This window comes from Bombina bombina, chromosome 9, assembly GCF_027579735.1.
Source record: "Bombina bombina isolate aBomBom1 chromosome 9, aBomBom1.pri, whole genome shotgun sequence".
Classification (NCBI taxonomy): Eukaryota; Metazoa; Chordata; class Amphibia; order Anura; family Bombinatoridae; genus Bombina; species Bombina bombina.
The window spans coordinates 25,997,525-26,010,992 of NC_069507.1; the positions used below are offsets into that span (position 1 = coordinate 25,997,525).

At 36.7% G+C, this 13,468-nt stretch overlaps 1 long non-coding RNA gene across 1 annotated transcript in view; it reads right to left on the reverse strand.

Moving 5' to 3' along the window:
• Positions 1-10,803: 10,803 nt before the first annotated feature.
• LOC128639803 (uncharacterized) overlaps positions 10,804-13,468 on the reverse strand; it is a 77,150-nt gene continuing 74,485 nt past the window's right edge. Inside the window, exon 2 of the long non-coding RNA XR_008399260.1 lies at positions 10,804-11,323. This is a non-coding gene — a long non-coding RNA (uncharacterized LOC128639803). The remainder of the gene's footprint in view (positions 11,324-13,468) is intronic.

Below are 13,468 nucleotides of genomic sequence, written 5' to 3' on the forward strand. Positions count from 1 at the left end.
GATATTTTCCTGTCAGCTTTTTCCAGTTATACTGCATCAGTTTCAAGTGATTTAGCATATGAGTTTTATGTCCCTTTAAGTCTGGTGGTTTTATTCATTCAAATAATAGGCTACAATTATCATTTGGTGAGCAGCAAGGTTTCCAACTAGGGAACTTATCCACCTCTACGCACTTGAGAACAGGACCTGTTAATCACCCTGAACATTTGGGGTGATTTAACTCTACCACCTCAGAGGTTAGGAAGCAATGGTCTTACAACTGCTGCTTGTAAGGCCGTATTGACCTACCAAGACACCAGGAGACTTCCCAGTGGGCCACAGCAGTGTGGGCTGGCCTGCTGTAATTTAAGGGAATGGTGCTGCTGGTGAGGAGAGTATCTTTCCTCCCCTGAGCTATAAACATTACCGTGACAAAGTATTTCCTTGTAAGGTTTATTTCCTAGACCATGTACCATTTAGTAGCCCTCCTTTGAATAGTTTCTAGTGTCTAGTGAAGTCACACTGCAAGACAGAGGGACATACTGTTTTGAGTTTCTTTTCCAGATTACATTATTAATAATATTTTTCACACTGTGAAAAAGAGTCATGGATGAAATTGGGTGGTAGGGTACCTATATATCAACAATCTTGCTTCTTTTTTTTTTAGTAGAAACTAACGGCTAGATTACGAGTTTTGCGTTATGAGTAAAAAAGCAGCGTTAAGGCTCATAACGCTGCTTTTTTCTACCGCTGCTATTAGGAGTCTTGTAGGTACAGCTGTCCCACACACTTTTTTGGCCTTACTGCAAATTAACTTACTCAATTTGCGTATAGTCTTTTTTCAATGGGACTTTCATTGCGCCGGTATTACAAGCTTTTTTTTAGGCAAAAAAGTGAGCGGTACAGCCTATCCCTCAAGATTCGTAATGCATTCTAAAGTCAGGAGTTATGAGTTTTACACTACAGAGCTGTAGCATAAAACTCATAACTAAAGTGCTAAAAAGTACACTAACACCAATAAACTACCTATTAACCCCTAAACCGAGGCCCTCCCGCATCGCAAACACTATAATAAAATTATTAACCCCTAATCTGCCGCTCCCGACATGCTGCCACTAGAATAAACATATTAACCCCTAAACCGCCGCACTCCCGCCTCGCAAACACTAGTTAAATATTATTAACCCCTAATCTGCTGTCCCTAACATCGCGGCCACCTACCTACATTTATTAACCCCGTCGCGGCACTATACTATATTTATTAACCCCTAAACCTAAGTCTAACCCTAACACCCCCTAACTTAAAGTGATGGTAAATTCGTATGTATTGCAAAATATATTCTAGATGCTCTTACTTTAACTAGCAGAGCGATGTGCTTATATTTAAAAAATGAACTTTTTTTACTTTGTTATTCCGTTTTTATTAGGGTAACTGTACAGTCTAATAATCTGCCTCCCTCTATATTTTTCACAGGGGCAGCTGTGATTGACATCGGTTTTAGCCAATCATCAGCTCACCATGCGCCCCATGTGAAATCGGACCTGCACACTCCCGTGCTCTCAACACATTAATTGCTATGGACTGCGCATGCGCAATTCTTACGCTAATTGCGCATCTCTAAATGGTAATACTCATTATTATTATTAGTAGTATTATCATTTAGAGATGCGCAATTAGCGTAAGAATTGCGCATGCGCAGTCCATAGCAATGAGTGAGTTGAGAGCACGGGAGCGTGCAGGTCCGATTTCACATGGGGCGCATGGTGAGCTGATGATTGGCTAAAACCGATGTCAATCAGAGCTGCCCCTGTGAAAAATATAGAGGGAACCCAAAGCCCTAACCTAAAAATAAAACCCACCCAATAAACCCTTAAAAAAAACCTAACACTAACCCCTGAAGATCCACTTACAGTTTTGAAGAGCCGACATCCATCCTCAACGAAGCCAGGAGAAGTCCTCATCGAAGCGGAAAGAAGTCCTCAACGAAGCCGGGAGAAGTCTTCATCCAAGCCGGGAGAAGTGGTCCTCCAGACGGGCAGAAATCTTCATTCATCTGGCGCGTAGCGGGTCCATCTTCAAGACATCCGGCGTGGAGCATCCTCTTCTGCCGACGACTACCCAACAAATGAAGGTTCCTTTAAGTGACGTCATCTAAGATGGCGTCCCTTAGATTCCGATTGGCTGATAGAATTCTATCAGCCAATCGGGATTAAGGTTGAAAAAATCCTATTGGCTGATGCAATCAGCCAATAGGATTGAATTTCAATCCTGTTGGCTGATCCAATCAGCCAATAGGATTGAGCTCGCATTCTATTGGCTGTAGATTCTATTGTGTAATTTTGTGTTTGTTTTTTTTGTAATTTAGGTAATTGTATTTAATTTAGGTAATTGTATTTAAGTAATTTATTTAATTGTAGTGTAATGTTAGGTGTTAGTGTAAGACAGGTTAGGTTTTATTTTACAGGTAAATTTGTATTTATTTTAGCTAGGTAGTTAGTAAAAGTTAATAACTATTCTTCCTAGTTAAAATAAATACAGACTTGCCTGTAAAATAAAAATAAACCCTAAGCTAGATACAATGTAACTATTAGTTATATTGTAGCTAGCTTAGGGTTTATTTTATAGGTAAGTATTTAGTTTTAAATAGGAATTATTTAGTTATTAATTGTAGGTTTTATTTAGATTTATTTTGATTATATTTAAGTAAGGGGGTGTTAGGGTTAGGGTTAGACTTAGGTTTAGGGGTTAATAAATATAGTATAGTGGCGGCGAAATTTGGGGCGACAGATTAGGGGTTAATAAATGTAGGTAGGTGGCGACGATGTTAGGGGCGGCAGATTAGGGGTTAATAATATTTAACTAATGTTTGTGATGCGGGAGTGCAGCGGTTTAGAGGTTAATATGTTTACTATAGTGGCGGCGATGTCCGGAGCGGCAGATTAGGGGATAATAAGTATAATGTAGGTCTCTGCGATGTCAGGGGCAGCGGATTAGGGGTTAATATGTAAGATTAGGGGTGTTTAGACTCGGGTTCATATTAGGGTGTTAGGTGTAAACATAAATTTTGTTTTCCCATAGGAATCAATGGGGCTGCGTTACGGAGCTTTACGCTGCTTTATTGCAGGTGTTAGACTTTTTCTTAGCCGGCTCTCCCCAATGATGTCTATGGGGAAATCGTGCACAAGCACGTACAACCAGCTCACCGCTGACTTAAGCAGCGCTGGTATTGGAGTGCGGTATGGAGCACAATTTTGCTCTACGCTCACTTCTTGCCTTTTAACGCTGTGTTTATAAAAACCTGTAATATCAGCGCTGTAGGTAAGTGAGCGGTGACAGTAACGTGCAAGTTAGCACCGCACAGCTCATAAAGCAAAACTCATAATCTGGCCGTAAAATAATTGAATCCTGAAATTTTTTGGGGGGAAGGAGTATTCCAGTAATCCCCTTAAGAAACATGGGTTTTGTTCATTCTATGGGCTCAACAGACAACAGGGCTGATCTACAAATGTTTCCAGGATTGTTTTGTATTCCCAGTCCAGCCTTGTCTGCTTCTTAACTAGCGTTTGGCCGCACGTATGAGCAAACCTTCACCATAAGGGCTCCAAAGCTGATGCAGCTTGATGAATGGAGTGCCTTGTCTCAACTAATGGACTGTAATGACTTAGAAAATAAAGCAAAAACAAAACAAGCTGCCATTCATCGTATAAATTCACAGGCTTGTAATGGGGAATTCAGATAAGTCTTAAATATGGAAACCTCACAGTATAAACCTACAAAGCTTAACATGTAATCAGATTCACCTCTCACTGTAAACATGTAGCAGAAAACAGTAATGATTTAGCTGCCAGGTCATTGAATTATTACAAAGTAAATATCATTTCAGAATGTGTTGTAAAGAAACGGGTATAAGCAGGCAGATTGTGAAGAAATCGTGTCTGTTATCCCTCATTGAGAGCTTTGTGTAGAATCAGCTCTGTATCTGTTGATAATCTTGTAGATACCATACAAGCCTCAGGGCTTTCTTCACAAATTGATCTTTTCTCAAAATAATCTAAAATCTTGGTCAGCTGGATTAAGTATCAACTCTTTATTTCAGGAAAAGAGCTTTATGGATTTTAAATAATTAATTATACAAATGATATTGTTGACATCTTTTAACATCAATACTGTATCCAAGTAGTGACAAAAAAAACAAATAATCTAATTGGCTTCATCTTCGGGATGTATGATCTGAATGTTCTGCTAGCTGCCGATAAATACAAAGGAAAAACTGTACAGTAAAATATTTATGATAGTTAGCCCTGTGCGCACCAGAACATACACTGGTCTGATTAAGAAAAAGCAGTAACTACTATTTAGAGATAGAATTCCTAAAACAGGTATTTACAGCGCAACAAATGGGGAAGGAGTCTTAATTTGAAAATAAAAAAATAGAGATAAAATCTGTTTGTTATAACAATAGCAACATAAACAATGGCAATATTAGATTATGTGAACTTTACAATAAAGATATTGTGCTTCTGGTTATACATTTACCACATCCAATGGTCAAAGCCAAAATATCAGCACACACAGTCCAATGTCTTTTCTACTTATTCAAAAACGTGCAGTTCGTTTATCAAGTGCTTCACAGTCTGAGGATTGCAGCTCGACTCAGAGATGTTTCACCACACACTCTATATGTGAGAAAATCCTGTAGCAAGAAGAAAAAAAGCGCAAATCCTATCAAGGTAGACGTTTTGTGTTTTTATAAAAACACTTACAGAAGTAAAAAAGTCACAAGCCTGTATCCCAATCGTAGGGAACAAAAGAACAAGTCACAGTAAAAACCGCAGTGGTATTACAACCATGCTTCAAATGTTCTCACAGTCGTGTATCCGACCCAGAGGAGCCTCGTCAAGCCCCGCCCCCTACTATTTGGAGATAGCCATATCTTTTATTTCATATTGATTTCCTCAGATTCAACCTTATCAGGATCACAATGTTAAAGGGAAAGTCAAGTCCAAAAAACTTTGTTTAAATTTTTTTTTTTAAACAACTCTCCAATTTACTTTTATCACCAATTTTGCTTTGTTCTCTTTGTGTTCTTAGTTGAAAGCTAAACCTAGAAAGGCTCATATGATAATTTCTCAGCCCTTGAAGGCCGCCTGTTATCTCATGCTTTTGTATTTGCTTTTCACAACGGGGAGAGCTAGTTCAGATAAACCATATAGATAACATTGTGATCATGCCGTGGGTTGGGGCAGACACTGCACTAATTGGCTAAAATGAAAGTCAATAGATAATAAATAAAATGTCATGTGACCAGGGGGCTGTCAGAAGATGCTTAGATACAAAGTAATCACAGAGGTTAGAAGTATATTAATATAACCAAGTTAGTTATGCTCTGAGCAGGCGGACAGGAATCACCGGAAATCAACCCGATCAAGTACGATCGGGTTGATTGACACCCCCCTGAGTCAGCAGGGGGCGGCGTTGCACCAGCAGCTCTTGTGAGCAGCTAGTGCAATGTTAAATGGGAAGAGCATATTGCTCTCCGCATTTAGCGAGGTGTTGCGGACCTGATCCGCACTGTCGGATTAGGTCCGCAACACCTTTGATAAATAGGGGGCATTGGTTAAACTACCCTGACCCCTGGCTCCAGAATCTAATCTTGGATGATGTATAAGATCCAGGTGTAACCAGATATAGTCAGCTGCATAGGAAACATCAGCTATAGGAAGTGGGCGTGCTGCTTCTCAATGGCAGCGAGGAGCCGTCTTCTCATCTTTCGTGTTTTTCTTCTGTTGAGAGGAGAAGTCCTGGGGTCGTGAAGTTTCTCTCTTCTATTGAACTTTGCACTTTTAAACTTTTTATTTGTGACTATTCTGTATTTGGGGAAATATTTAGGGCTAGATTACAAGTGGTGCGCCAATGATAACGCACGTGCGATAACCAGTTTTGCTTGACCACACTACCATTAGCTTGCAACTTTGATACTACAAGTCCATGGTAAAGTGTGTTAGAGTGACCAACTTTGCTCAAGCACAGCCATTATTTTCAGTGGATTTTGCAGCCTTGCTAATTTGCAGTATATTCTGCTGGTATTACAAATTTAAAACGCTGAAATTGTGTTAAAATATTTAGCGCAACTTCAGACCTGAAGTAAACTGTAAGGGTTAAAAATAAAGTATTACAAACACAAATATAAACTTTTTAATAAAAATACATAATTTTCTTATCAATAATAAGGTATATAGTATATGGCAATGTGTTTGACAAGAAAGGGCTCCAATGTATGTATATATACACTTTGAGCCCTTCCCAGTCAATTACCTTGAAACATGCAATATCATTATTATTCTGTTTTAATGTGTTTGGAATAGGAATACTTGACATTCCAATGTTCTTTTGCTTGCACGCTACCTTTTTACTTTCAGTTTGTAATATGTGTGCTAACCCATGATAATCTTTTACTTTCAGCTTGTAATATGTGCGCTAACCCATGATAATATTTTACTTTCATCTTGTAATATGTGGGCTAACCCATGATAATCTTTTACTTTCATCTTGTAATATGTGCGCTAACCCACGATAATCTTTTACTTTCAGCTTGTAATATGTGCGCTAACCCATGATAATCTTTTACTTTCAGCTTGTAATATGTGCGCTAACCCGTGATAATCTTTTACTTTCAGCTTGTAATATGTGCGCTAACCCATGATAATCTTTTACTTTCAGCTTGTAATATGTACGCTAACCCATGATAATCTTTTACTTTCATCTTGTAATCTGTGCGGTAACCCATGATAATCTTTTACTATCAGCTTGTAATATGTGCGCTAACCCATGATAATCTTTTACTTTCAGCTTGTAATATGTGTGCTAACCCATGATAATCTTTTACTTTCAGTTTGTAATATGTGCGCTAACCCATGATAATCTTACTTTCAGTATGTAATATGTGCGCTAACCCATGATAATCTTTTGCTTTCATCTTGTAATATGTGCGCTAACCCATGATAATGTTTTACTTTCAGCTTGTAATATGTGCGCTAACCCATGATAATCTTTTACTTTCATCTTGTAATATGTGCGCTAACCCATGATAATCTTTTACTTTCAGCTTGTAATATGTGCAGTAACCCATGATAATCTTTTACTATCAGCTTGTAATATGTGCGCTAACCCATGATAATCTTTTACTTTCAGCTTGTAATATGTGCGCTAACCCATGATAATCTTTTACTTTCACCTTGTAATATGTGCGCTAACCCATGATAATCTTTTACTTTCACCTTGTAATATGTGCGCTAACCCATGATAATCTTTTACTTTCACCTTGTAATATGTGCGCTAACCCATGATAATCTTTACTTTCACCTTGTAATATGTTCGCTAACCCATGATAATCTTTTACTTTCAGCTTGTAATATGTGCGCTAACCCATGATAATCTTTTACTTTCACCTTGTAATATGTGCGCTAACCCATGATAATCTTTTACTTTCACCTTGTAATATGTGGGCTAACCCATGATAATCTTTTACTTTCAGCTTGTAATATGTGCGCTAACCCACGATAATCTTTTACTTTCAGCTTGTAATATGTGTGCTAACCCATGATAATCTTTTACTTTCAGCTTGTAATATGTGCGCTAACCCATGATAATCTTTTACTTTCAGCTTATAATATGTGCGCTAACCCATGATAATCTTTTACTTTCAGCTTGTAATATGTGCGCTAACCCATGATAATCTTTTACTTTCAGCTTGTAATATGTACGCTAACCCATGATAATCTTTTACTTTCATCTTGTAATCTGTGCGGTAACCCATGATAATCTTTTACTATCAGCTTGTAATATGTGCGCTAACCCATGATAATCTTTTACTTTCACCTTGTAATATGTGCGCTAACCCATGATAATCTTTTACTTTCATCTTGTAATATGTGGGCTAACCCATGATAATCTTTTACTTTCAGCTTGTAATATGTGCGCTAACCCACGATAATCTTTTACTTTCAGCTTGTAATATGTGTGCTAACCCATGATAATCTTTTACTTTCAACTTGTAATATGTGCGCTAACCCATGATAATCTTTTACTTTCAGCTTGTAATATGTGCGCTAACCCATGATAATCTTTTACTTTCAGCTTGTAATATGTGCGCTAACCCATGATAATCTTTTACTTTCAGCTTGTAATATGTGTGCTAACCCATGATAATCTTTTACTTTCAGTTTGTAATATGTGCGCTAACCCATGATAATCTTACTTTCAGTATGTAATATGTGCGCTAACCCATGATAATCTTTTGCTTTCATCTTGTAATATGTGTGCTAACCCATGATAATGTTTTACTTTCAGCTTGTAATATGTGCGCTAACCCATGATAATCTTTTACTTTCATCTTGTAATATGAGCGCTAACCCATGATAATCTTTTACTTTCAGCTTCTGATATGTGCGCTAACCCATGATAATCTTTTACTTTCAGTTTGTAATATGTGCGCTAACCCATGCAAATCTTTTACTATCAGCTTGTAATATGTGCAGTAACCCATGATAATCTTTTACTATCAGCTTGTAATATGTGCGCTAACCCATGATAATCTTTTACTTTCAGCTTGTAATATGTGTGCTAACCCATGATAATCTTTTACTTTCACCTTGTAATATGTGCGCTAACCCATGATAATCTTTTACTTTCACCTTGTAATATGTGCGCTAACCCATGATAATCTTTTACTTTCACCTTGTAATATGTGCGCTAACCCATGATAATCTTTACTTTCACCTTGTAATATGTGCGCTAACCCATGATAATCTTTTACTTTCAGCTTGTAATATGTGCGCTAACCCATGATAATCTTTTACTTTCACCTTGTAATATTTGCGCTAACCCATGATAATCTTTTACTTTCACCTTGTAATATGTGCGCTAACCCATGATAATCTTTTACTTTCACCTTGTAATATGTGCGCTAACCCATGATAATCTTTTACTTTCAGCTTGTAATATGTGCGCTAACCCATGATAATCTTTTACTTTCACCTTGTAATATGTGCGCTAACCCATGATAATCTTTTACTTTCAGCTTGTAATATGTGCGCTAACCCATGATAATCTTTTACTTTCACCTTGTAATATGTGCGCTAACCCATGATAATCTTTTACTTTCAGCTTGTAATATGTGCGCTAACCCATGATAATCTTTTACTTTCATCTTGTAATCTGGCCCTTAGTTTGTATGTCTTTGTTTTTGTAGCTCTTCTAGTTCTTTTTTTCTTACAAGTTGCTGTGCTAGGACTAGCAAGAGCACAGGGGACAGGAAGCTGTGGCCCCAAAACAGGAGCAGTAACTGCAGTGAATAGCAACAGGAATCCAAATAACTGGAACAGACAGGAACAAGACTCAGTATATGTTGGAACAAATAATATACAACTTCACATATGGGTGACCATGGGTGCAAGAGAGGGCACCCATGACCATGGGTGCAAGCGATGCCCACTGGCGTGGACATGTTTATACGGTCTGATCCTGGCAGAAGAGCAGTAAAAGAGAATTTAACTGGCCCCAATGAATCTTCATTTCATTGGAAAGAGAATTTTCTTTTTAATGTGAGAAGCTTCTTGTTTGTCTGATCATCATGTGGTCAGTGTGAACATGGCTGTTTTATGACTGTTTAGAGACCTTGTTTAAAGTAGTATATACAGTAGACCTCTGAATCCTTCCCCAAGAAATGAATACCATTATTTAAAAAGACATACAGAATGAAAAGCACTCTCTCAGGAACGAAAACCAGCTCAATAACTTGTTCGCTCGTTATATGGCAATTTATCACCTGGGAGCAGCCTCTTTTAGCCCAATAATGCTTTTCACAGTGAAGAACTTTACTGACCAGTCTGAGCCCACCTATCAAGGTTCTCCTCTGTGAAAAACACAATTGGCCATAGAGCAAGTCACTGAGTTATTGTTCATACCTGGCACATTGCTTCTCTTGCTGTATGTATTTGTATTTTGACTCGGGTAAAAGTCTCTCTAAGGGTGATTAGGTTAAACCAGACATGGACTTCTTGTCCAGTGTGCCGAGAAGGATATGGCTGCATAGAACAAGCTACTAAGCTGTTGTTTGACCCTGACTGATTGCTTCTCTTTCAGTATGTATGTATATACCTTATTGAAAGCAACTGACTCTCCTCTTTTCAAATTAGGGATAGCTGGACCATTAAAATAACACACAATCAATCTAAATATGTAAATCCATTCTACTCCAGAGTAATAAAAGGAAGAGGACACTATGGGGCCGATTTACCAAATAGTCAATCGGCTCCAATGCAGCTGTTTCTGAAACAGGAGTTAAGAAGCAGCGGTCTTAAGACTGCGGCTCCTTAACTCGTCCACTGCCTCTGAGGCGGTGGACAGCAATCAGCCCAATCGAAAACGATTGAATTGGATTGATTGACACCTCCTGCTAGTGGCCATTGGCCGCGAATCTGCAGGCATTGCACAAGCAGTTCACCAGAACTGCTTGTGCAATGTTAAATGCCGACAGCGTATGCTGTCGGCATTCAGCGATGTCGGGCGGACATGATCTGCTCAGTGGATCATGTCGGCTCGACATAAGATAAATCAGCCCCTAAACCTCAAACTTTTTATATCTATGCACCGACAATAATCTAATATGAAATGCAACAAACTCCTCTTTCAAATGAGATATTAACCCTATAGATCAGTAAATATTTAATTCACTATACAGAGAGTTCAGAGAAATAAAATAGAGCAAATAAATTGGTCAAGAAAACTGAACATCCCTCTCTACCAAAAACACCAACACACAATTAAAATATGAATATATTGTATTTTTTATTTAATATTATTATGCATTATGGAACAATGTCTGTGGATATTCCTGAATTTAAATAGCAGGATACAGGAACAAGACACACAACATCCTTCAGTTGACCTATGCAAGTGCAGTATGTAGTATTTCCAGAGTTATATGTAGATAAGATGGTTCTGATTGGCTGCTCTGCATCAGCTGGAAGGGTGAATTGAATGTCGGACAATCAAGACATCATAATCAAGTTGTGGAACATACAAATCTTTGGCAAAAGTTGAGCAATTCAGAAACTGTAGGGGACATCGCTATTAAATACACCAGTAGAATATGGCTGTCAGGTCATCTCTAAATGATGCTCCATAAGAGGTTTTCGTACTTCCCCCCTCTGTGACATTTTGGAGGCCTTGCCACATGATATGACACAAAGCTGCCAGACATTGCTTGAATTGAGTATTGCCCTGGGTTCTCCCATTCGATGTATTCAATTTTCATTTTCTTTTCACAGAGATCTGTAACAGCTGAAAAGTGAATGTCAATTTTTATGTGAAGCATTTTTGTCTCTTTTTTTAAATTGAGAATATTAATGTAGCATATTCTTGTTTGCTGATACCAGATTACTTATTGTCACAGAGGTCTCTCATTTTTTAGAGAAATGAAACAAAATCAATTAATAAATTGCATAATAGTAACAGAGTAACAATATCTAAGCACATATAACAGCTGACAACAGATAGGAAGGCATTGCTCATATGGCTTGAACGATTTAAACATATTTTATGATATTATAATCACCGCTTCTTTGCTTTAACTGAAAACAAAGTTGAAACAATCTATTAAAGACTTTCTGAAAGTGCACAATGTCAAGTAACATTCTTATTTGTTGCAGACTCTAAACTGAAATATATTCTTACTATCTATCTATTTATCTATCTTCTATCTATCTATAATTTATCTACAGTATATATGTTATATATCTAATCTATCATTTATCTATCTTACTATCTATCTATGTATCTATCTATCTATCATCTATCTATATCTATCATTTATTTATCTATATCTATCTATAATCTATCTATCTACAGTATATATGTTATCTATCTAATCTATCTATCATTTATCTATCGTACTATCTATTTATCTATCATCTATCTATATCTATCTATCTTACTATATAACTATTTATCTATCATCTATCTATCAATCTATGTCTATCTATATCTATCATCTATCCATCTAATTATCTATCTTCTATCTATCTATAATTTATCTACAGTATATATGTTATATATCTAATCTATCATTTATCTATCTTACTATCTATCTATGTATCTATCATCTATCTATATCTATAATTTATTTATCTATTTATCTATATCTATCTATAATCTATCTATCTACAGTATATATGTTATCTATCTAATCTATCTATCATTTATCTATCGTACTATCTATTTATCTATCATCTATCTATCTTACTATATAACTATTTATCTATCATCTATCTATCAATCTATGTCTATCTATATCTATCATCTATCCATCTAATTATCTATCTTCTATCTATCTATAATTTATCTACAGTATATATGTTATATATCTAATCTATCATTTTTCTATCTTACTATCTATCTATGTATCTATCTATCATCTATCTATATCTATCATTTATTTATCTATTTATCTATATCTATCTATAATCTATCTATCTACAGTATATATGTTATCTATCTAATCTATCTATCATTTATCTATCGTACTATCTATTTATTTATCTATCATCTATCTATCTTACTATATAACTATTTATCTATCATCTATCTATCAATCTATGTCTATCTATATCTATCATCTATCCATCTAATTATCTATCTATCCGTCATCTATCTATATCTGTATGTCTCTCTGCCTGTCTGTCTGGTTTCTTTTTGTCTGTCTGTGTCTATCTAAGCTATTTGTCTATCTATCCATCAAACCACATTAACAATTCCCAGTAATATATATTTGCATCAGGGAAAGCTATTAATTAGTCTTGCATATGACATAAAGTATCAGATCTTGCACACTCACAGTACAGCTTAAACCGTTTCTACCAGCTGACTAGGTGGGCGTTGAAGTTCTGCAGATAAATGGCAATTGATATATGATAAATTTCCCTGTTTGACTTTCCCAGGTGAGAAGAGGCATGGGGCTTGGCTGATCCATCACATTGTCAATTAGATGCTGCATTGATTCTTTGTACAGAACGAAGAGATCAGCCCTTTACACAGGGGACTCTGCTGTATCATTCCCTGCAGTAAAACTATCTGGAAACTGAACAGAAAATGACACAATGGAATAGGTTCAGGGATAATGGAGGGGGCTCTATAATATAGATAACATTTCTATGCAACTTACAATTTAAAAAATTACATAAATCATTTTTGTTTTCTACCTATACTTCAAAAAGTGTAAAATCAATATTCATGGATCAATAGCATTTTCTCTCCATTATGTGTAAGCTCCAGCTGAATAATTGTTGTCTCTTTATTTCTAGCAGAGATGGCGCCCAAATTCAGCACCAGATTTCTATATAACTGAGGATCCTGTCTATGGTCTAATAAAACGAGGGACCCCAGGTTGACAAAATCTTTAGCTTTGCAATCAGCCCATATGGGTCCCCA